We start from the raw sequence: 9,474 nt of genomic DNA on the forward strand, positions 1-9,474 counted from the left end.
TATAGGCTTCAAATGGGCTTGAGTGACTTTATTTCATCTTGGCCTTGGGCCTCTTCAACTAGCCTAATTGGATTAATTAATTAATCCAGTCTAGAAATATCATTCATAAGCTCATGTGCAATCTTACATATTTACCAAAATATCCTTATGCACATAAGTGAATAAAAAACTCAAATAACCCTCATAAATCATGTCTTCAAGGAATACAAGTTTAAGTGAGGATCACTAAGACCCATAGGCATATATTGTCTTTTTCAAAATCCAATTATGAAATTGACTCAACATCTTACTATAGAGAGTTAATTATAGAAAGTTAACTACACTTCATATATATATATATATATATATATATATATTATAATGAGACACAAGTGCTCAGGTTTATGACTTACTATCCATATTATACAGGCTTGCTATAAACTGGTGTTCATAATCTAACAAGGTGAATGTTATCAACTTTTCAAAATTAACTCTACAATCCTTATGTCTTAGATCCTTATATTGTGTGATCAACATACTCCAACTCCCAAAAAGCATATGTCAAGTTGTAATTAAGTAACTACAACAATCATAGATTTCCTAAATGCACTTCTTTAAAATACCTAAGGGGACACTACATATTTAACCCCTTTTACTTCATTGGTTGAGAATGACTTTTGCATTTAATATTATTTCCATGCCTTAAACCTGAAATTAGACTTAAAATAGAAGTTAGATCGATAACTAAGGTCTTAACATCAATTTGAGTTTTTTATATTGTATAAATCATATCTTATATGTGTCATTTGAGCACATATTATTGCTCAAATCAAACACACTATCTCAATCTCCATGAGATATCATGGTACCTCTATTAAGAATACATATTGCCACTATCCTCCATCAACAGTGATCTAATTCATATGAATATATGACCACTTTATAGTCTTACTCATAAATCAAAGTCACTACAAATTTGGCACAAGTTTTGTATTCTCTCAAAGTTGAGAGATAATGCAATATAGTAGTTTGGTAAGGTTATGACTATCCGATAACTAAACATTATGACTGATCATAGGTTTTGTTCAATGTATAACCCTACGCACTAGTGCATTCACCATAGGAAACCCATCTCGATGACTACTTATCCCTCCGATTTGGAGATAGTCACTATAACCTCAAATAGATTACTTAAGTCCATGATAAAATTGTGAATTAATTATCTACTTGCAAGGAACCCATGACTTAGATTTTTTTGTGTAATTCCTAAAATACTCAAGTCATGTACAATGCAAAATATGTTAGGTCAAAATGCTCACTAAGTGTAATGCATGGAGTAGATAAATTAAAAGGGGAATTGAAATCTTCATTAAATAAATAATAAATCTAATAAATGTTACATTATGTCATGCTTTTAAAGGTTTTATCCTAATAATCTTCTACTAGCCCTCAAAGCATACTACCATTAAAACAAATCGGGAACACATCTGACCCATATATCCTTATAACCACAAAAGACTTTGCTTGACAAAGTCTTAGTGAAAGGATTTGTTAGGTTCTCCACATAAGGTGTCTTCTCCACCATTAAATCAATCTTGTGCACTATTTTACGAATCAAATGGTACTTTCGCTCAATGTGTTTGCCTTTCTAGTGGTTTATTGGTTCTTTTAGGTTGTGTCACTGCCCCATTATTGTCATAAAACAATGTCATGGGGTGATACAACCAAGAATACTAATCCAAGTGCCATGAGGAAGTTCCTAAGCCAAACAATTACCTTGGCTGCTTCAAAAGCTATAACATATTCAACTTCCATATAAAAGAGTGTTCTAATGGACTTAAGCATGGCTACCAATAAGAAGGTCTTCTCAGGTGCTTTTACAAGACTAGCCTTACATGCCTCAATCTTTCCATCTATCTTTTCTTCCTATTATAGAACCAATTGCACCCCATGGGTTTTATTACTTCAAGTGTTTCTACAAGTTCCTAAACTTTGTTGAAATACACAGATTATAAATGTACCTCCATAACTCATTGCCAAAAAATATGCATCCACATTGCTCATTGCTTCATCATAACCCATGAGATTGATCTCATGTTCCTCTAGAATTGTCTTAAAAGACTCTCAAATACATCAATTGGTTTGGTTGTATGACAACCCTCCTATTACGATAAGGCATTAGTGTACTAGAAATATTAGGAATAGTTGGTACTAGATCCATAGTATTTTATGCTATTATAGGAGTCTCATCTAGCATTTTCTAATCAACATCACTCCCAGATTTATTACTTATCATATAGTTATCTTTTAGAAATTTAGTATTTGTAATCACAAACACTTTTGGTCAACCTAATTGTAAAAGTAATAACCTCTCATTCCTTTTGGATAACCTATAAACTGGCAAACTTCTAACCTTGATTCCAACTTATCTACCTTTGGTTTCAACATGTGTGTTAGAGACCCCATATGCAAACATGGTGTAAAACAGGTTTACGACTTGTCCACATCTTCATAGAAGTCAAATGTACCAATTTAGATGGAACTAGGTTAACAAGATATCTTATAGTTTCCAAGATATATCCCTAAAATGATGCACAAAGTATTGAGGACCTTATCATAGATCTCACCATGTCAATTAGAGTTAAATATCTTATTTCTGCCACTCCATTTTGTTATGGAGTTTAATTACAAAATAAATTAATAATCAAAGAAATAGGTTGTTATAAAGTATTTCCACTTATTGCAAAGTATTTATCAATCCTCAAAGGAGGTACTTATCAACCCTTCAGAACAAGTCATTCGTCGTCATCGGTGGTTTCTTGGCAATTGATTCAAAAAAGGGTGTGCCCATGTTAATACTTCTCTTGAAGATTTATAGGATCACGTCCATGTTATAAGATTCCATTTGTAAGATTGTTTACCTAAATCTCTTCATGAAATCATATAGGAATTTGTTCTCCATCATCTTTATACTCTACAACTTGCTCACATTTTGTTTTTGTCGAGTAGAGCATGGATAATGTGTCACAAAAGCTTTAGAAATATCTTTAAATGAGTAGATGGAGTATAAGGCAGCCAATGAAACAAAGACAACATTGGGCCATGTAAACTGACTGGAAAGATTTCGCACAATAACATGTCATTCCTAACATCGAGAGTCATCACCTGCTTATGGTGCATTAAGTGGTCAAAATGGTCGCTTGTCTCGTCATACATGGTGAACTTTAGGACTAAGAATCCCCTTGGTGACTCATAGTTTATTATGTAGGCGCCAAACGGAGTGGACAACATGTCGTCAAGACGCCTACAAATTGTCTCTAAGGGCGCTTCATGTGTTATCTCTTTGAGCAATTGTTCCGATCAAACATTTTATGTAGGATTTTGAAGACTGTCACTACATGGGATATTAGACCACACCCTTGGTGTAGTGGTTGTGTTGGGGCCTTGTGTACACTCTCGAGAGGGCTTTTCCTTGGTGGTACTGTAGACCTTCTATTTTGTCCTACTAGCACATGTTCTATTACGTGTCCGTTTGATACTTTATAATAATTATCTGATGACCCATTGGGCACCACCTTAGGCCCCACTTTTGCACTCTAGGCCCATTTAGATACACCTGGCTCGGTAGGTACACTCCTAAGTCACTTAGCACATTTTATTTATCACTTGGACACCTTCTTGGTTTAGTTTCCACCTAATTCACCTGGGCACTTTCCACTTAGGTCACCCAGGTCACTTAGATTTTTTTTATTTTTTATTTTATTTTATTATTATTATTATTATTATTATTATTATTATTATTATTATTATTATTATTATTATTTTGTAAGTTTAATTCTCTAAAATTAGTTTCTTGATTGATGAATTTTTGAGACTAGGTGAGTATTTAGCTTGATAATTCTTTATTATTTTATTTGGATTGCCTAAGATGAGTTTTCGATGTTTAATTGTATCAGCTTGATGTTCTATTTTTATTTTTATTTTATCTTATTTTTTTCATTTGTGTTTTAGTTTAATATTTAGATTATTGTTATGTGCGCGTGGTATTTATTTATTTTTTCCTGCTTTATTTGTTCATTGATCCACTTATTTATTTTCAGAAAATTGCAAGTGACTAGGGATCTTATATTATAATTATTAGTACCAGTATTATTAGTTTTTTTTATTATTATCAATATTATTATTATTATTATCCTTATTATTATTATAATCATTATTATTATTTTTTATCTTTACCTTTGTTATTCTTAGTACCATTATTATTTAGTTATATTATGCTTTTACTGTGTCATTTTGTTTTCATTTTTTTTTTTGTATTATGTTTTTTTATTGCCTTATTTACTTTGTTTTTATTATATATATAAAAATAATAATAGAAAAGGAGAGTCAATGGACTACATAAGAAGAAAAATAAGAAGGAAAAAAAGATATTTTATGGAAAAAATTAAAAGTCAAAATTGATACTTAGGAAGCCAGCAAGAAGCATGGGGATTAAAAAGTTGTTATTTTTAAAACAAAGAAAGGAAGAGTAGAAAAAGGGATTTCTTGGAGAGAAAGGAAAAGTGGGAAGGGTGTTTCCCGAAGAGGCTGCGGTAAATTGGAGCTACATGGGAAGCTGTAAGGGAAGTCTGGAAAGGGAGAGGAAAGGGTTTTGAAGAAAAAAACATTCGGATTTAAAGAAGGAAAAAGCAGAGAAAAAAAGAAAGAAAGAAAGAAGAGGAGATTGGAAGATGAGAAAAATAGAGAGACGAGAGTGAGAGAAAGGCAAAGAGAGACAACACAGGAAGGAAGAAATGACTGACATGGGGAAGAGATTTTCTGATCTTTTTGGGTAGAAAGAGAGGTTTCAGTAAAGTGAGTTTTGAGAAGTAAAACAAGGAAGAAGCAAAACAGAGGAGGAGTAGAATCAAAGAAGCACCTTGAGGTATGACTATTGCAGATATCTTATTCATTTTAGTTATTACCCTATTCCTCATTCATTGCATGTTGTTCTTGGATGTTTATTTGTCAATCGAAAGTGTGCATCAGGTGGTTTACCACCATGTGTTTTTTCCGGATACAATGCCTCGGGTATGAGTGTGTTTGGATGATTTTGGTGGAAATACTTTCTGTTAATGAGGGAATGATTTTTTGGAAAGTGGCAGCCGCATGTTCTCGTGTTTGAATGCGACAGAGAAATAGAATGATTCAACAGTGTTGATTTACTAGAAACCATGCATGTAGGTTAGTAGATTTTTTATTTTTTTATGGCTGAAATTGGCGGCACATTGAGTTAATATTTTAATGGAGGATGCAATTGTTTTCATGTGGAGATCTAAAAGAGAATACAACCACTTTCATGTGAACCCGCTTTGCTGCGCTAATGGAGAAAATAAATACAAGTGTAATTGGTTATTATGTGGCTGAAATTCATGTCGTGTTGGTGTTTGAGTGGAGATCATGCTAGTGGATTTGATATTTAATGCTTTTTAAAAATGAAACAATGGGGATATGGTGGTCATGCATAGAGTGTTCTTCTCACAACTGAATTATGGAACATTGTGGTTGTTAGTTTTGTAGTGGTGAATGGAGTATTTTTTATGAGACTCCATAAAAAATTCATGAATGTGTAGTGGTTTTGGTTATTACATTTTTTTATGGTTAATGCATGAAGGATTCATGGATGCGTAGAGATTCTTTCTGTCAAATCTCCATGGTTGTATTTTTGTGGAGAATCACACATATAATGGTCGTGTGTTAGTGAATAAATTCTGTGGAGAAACAAGTTGCAGACGTGCTGTTCCATTTTGCCACATTGGTGTGGTTTTGATGCTTGATTTTTGGAGGAATTTCAGCCACTTTAGTGCATGTTTTCATGATTGTGTTGAGGTTAGCAAAGCTTTGATGTTATTTGTTTTTTTTTTTTCCTTTTTAAATCGATGAAATGGATTGAAAATATATGTCGGTTGTGAGATGATGTAATGCTTGCTTTGAATTTTACAAAACAATAGATGAATTGGAGGTAGTGTACAACCACTTAATGGAGTTGTTAGTGCTTTGATGTTTTAGGTTTTTAAATTTTGAATGAATCAAAGGAATATAAACGTGTGGCTGCATGCATGAGTTAGTGCTTTGATGTTTTAGGTTTTTAAATTTTGAATAAATCAAAGGAATATAAATGTGTGGCTTGCATGAGTTAGTGCTTTGATGTTTTAGGTTTTTAAATTTTGAATAAATCAAAGAAATATAAATATGTGGCTATGTGCATGAGTTAGTGCTTTGATGTTTTAGGTTTTTAAATCTTAAATAAATCAAAGGAATATAAATATGTGGATGTGTGCATGAGTTAGTGCTTTGATGGTTTCTATTTTTTCTTAAATTGATAAATCAAGGAGAATACAATATATGGCCAGCCATGAGATGTTTCAAGTATGTTAGTGGTTTGTTTCATTTAATTAAAAATCAAAGTGGAAGTGGTCGGTCATGGTGTTTTGGTTTGTATTGTTTTAAATTTAAAATGAAACAAATGAAAACTAATATCCATGTAGCTTTATAATATTCGTGAAATGTTGTTTGTTTATTTTTATTTTATTTTATTTTATTTCAATATTATTATTATTATTAGTATTTTTTTTCATTTTCATAAAATCATTTGTTGTTAATTTTTAAATATGTACGTTAATTTATAATGCTCCTTAAATTTTTATTCTTATTTTTTATCGATCCGGGTTAATTTGCATTGTCATTAAAATTATTAGTTATTATTTTTGGTTGATCCATGTTAATTCTTTGTAGTCCTTTGAATTTTTTTAGTTTTTAAATTTGATGGCCTATGATAATTTGTATATACCTAGGAGTTTTTAATTGTTGATTTTAATAACTCATGTTAGTATATATTGCTTCTTGAATTTTTGGTTTGGGTTGATCCATGTTGATACATATTGCTCTTTGAATTATTAATCGATATTTCAGTTGATCCATTGTTGGTCAATAATTTTCTTTAAATCTTAAGGTTTTAGTTTTTATTTGCTTCTTATTAGTTTGGGATTTGAATATCCTTATATGTTAGTTTTTATTATTTTCCAATTATTCATTCTAATTGAACCAAAATTATTTCATGTTTTTTTTATTATCTCTAGCATTAGTTTGGTTGTTCCTCATTAATTTAGGTTTTTAATACCCCTAGTTGTCAATTTATTTTAATGTTTCCCTTAATTAATTTTCTTATGTTCTAATATTCCAGTTGTCAGTTTTCAATACTTCATGTGTAAATAATATTAAAGTATGTAAGGTTGAGATCAATCTATTATTATTATTATTATTATTATTATCATTATTATGTTATAAAATGTTCCATCCCAGGCCTATACTTTGCGTGACCATCATTGGCATGCAAATCCCACCGACTACGAACTATCCTTTTTTTTTTTTTAATTTTTTTTATTCTCGTGCGTCAAAATATAATTTTCAAAACTCCGATCTTCACATTTCGATTTTCAAAAAAATAATTTTCCAAAATTCCAATTTTCCAAAAATTTCTCTTTTCAAAATAATCTTCCAAATTTTCATATTTTTTAAGTTTAATTTTTCGAAATTCCATTCTCGAAGTCCCAATTTTCCAAATTTCCAATTTTTAAAATTTAATTTTCCGAAATTCCATTTATCAAAATAATCCTTCCAAATTTTCAATTTTTTTTAATTTAATTTTTCAAAATTCCATTCTCGAAATTCCCATTTTCCAAAATTCAAAATTTATTTATTTATTCATTTTTTATTTTTTTATTTTTAATTATTTATTTATTTATTTATTTTGAAATACCATTCTCAAAGAGATTTCCAAAATTTTCAAACTTATTTTTTATTTTTTAAAAAAATAAAATAAAATTCCACACTTCCGAAATTTCAAATTTGATTTTCAAAATTCCTCTTTTCAAATTTTTCTATTTAAAAATGAATAAGTTTTCATAATTCCAAAATGATGGAATTTATGAGAATTAATTCATAGCAAAAATTAATTGGGCTTTGGTGGGGGCCCAACATTCATAACATTTTTTTCGAAAATAATTCAAGTAAGTTGTGCTCTCCATTTTGTTTGATTTTGATTTGGTTTTGTATGAGATTTTTTACACTTGTCATTATACACTAACCTTATTTTCATGACAGCGCTTTATTACCTACTACTAAGGTACACTCTCACTCTCACTTCGTTTATCATTTCGTCATCATGACTTATTTTTGAACTATAATCATTTTGGTATCCATTGATCTTCTAGTTAATTATCATGTCTGGTTCACCTTATTTAGTAGAGACCCATTTTTTTTTTTGGGCTTAGAGGGGTGTTACGGTATTTACCGTACCTTCCTAATAAGTAACCTGATCCCCGAACCCAGACTCAGGTTTTTCGCAGACAGCTTTTCCAAAAAAAATCAGGAGTCTATTTAGGGGTTTTATTCTTACTTGTTTTCCCCTTTAAAAATAAATAAAAGTAAGTGACGACTCCAAGTCTTTTCTAAAAATCATATTTTTCACCCAAATAACAAAAAGCGAGTCTCGCCGAATCAAGTGGGAACGCATCATTAAAAATGCGGGGTCCACAGGTACTAGTAGTTTCATCTAAATGATTTTTGTTGATTGGTTGTTTCATTTAAGATCTTTGTACTTTTAATGACAAAGGAAAGTCAGTGGTAAATAAGTCATCATTTACTTAAGGTGAATGTTATCTACCTAGTGGTAGAATTTAGTTGCTTTGCTTTGGGATGGTTCAAGGATGGTCCAACTGATTGAGCAATGACTTCTCCTATTTAAGTATTGTTTTCCAATCCCTTGTATTCACAATTGTTCTTTTTCCTTTCTTAATTAATCAACATGTTAAAGATGGGATTGTATGCGTTGCTCATACTCTTCCTATCTTTTCTCCATCTTTGCTTGAAAGGCAATGAACCTTTCATCTAGTCCCAAAGGTTGCACAATATATTGAGGTTTGGTACCAATTTTGAAGGTTGTGTTTGTTATTTTCAGCCTTTGTGGTGATGGCTTTGTTCGAAGTTCCCATAGATGGCGCCAATTGTTGGTTCTCGATCTACAATTCCCTTTTCAAGCAACTTCCTCACTCTTGCAGTTCTTAACGAACTTGCAAAAAAGGTGTGTTCGAATGTGATCCAGGTAGACCCTTCCAATATTGCTTCCTCAAGGATCAGATTACATACCTTTGCTTCTAGTTATGATGTCATTTTTATCGAAGGAAAACTATAACGTTTCTTTTGCTTTCATGACTCCCTTTTATTATGTATTTAATGTGTAACACTCAATCATTCACTCCTTTACGATGTGTAACGACTACTAGATTGACTCACAAACAAGACCATTTAGACCGACACCGCTTGAGATATACTACTTACCCGATCACTTTGTTGCTCGAGAATGTCCACTTGGTTAACTTGCTACCCAAGTGCCCACATCTATCCTAGTCATTTTTAGTTAATAGTGGGCATTTATAGGAATGATAAAGCGACCCT

This window comes from Vitis riparia, chromosome 17, assembly GCF_004353265.1.
Source record: "Vitis riparia cultivar Riparia Gloire de Montpellier isolate 1030 chromosome 17, EGFV_Vit.rip_1.0, whole genome shotgun sequence".
Lineage (NCBI taxonomy): Eukaryota > Viridiplantae > Streptophyta > Magnoliopsida > Vitales > Vitaceae > Vitis > Vitis riparia.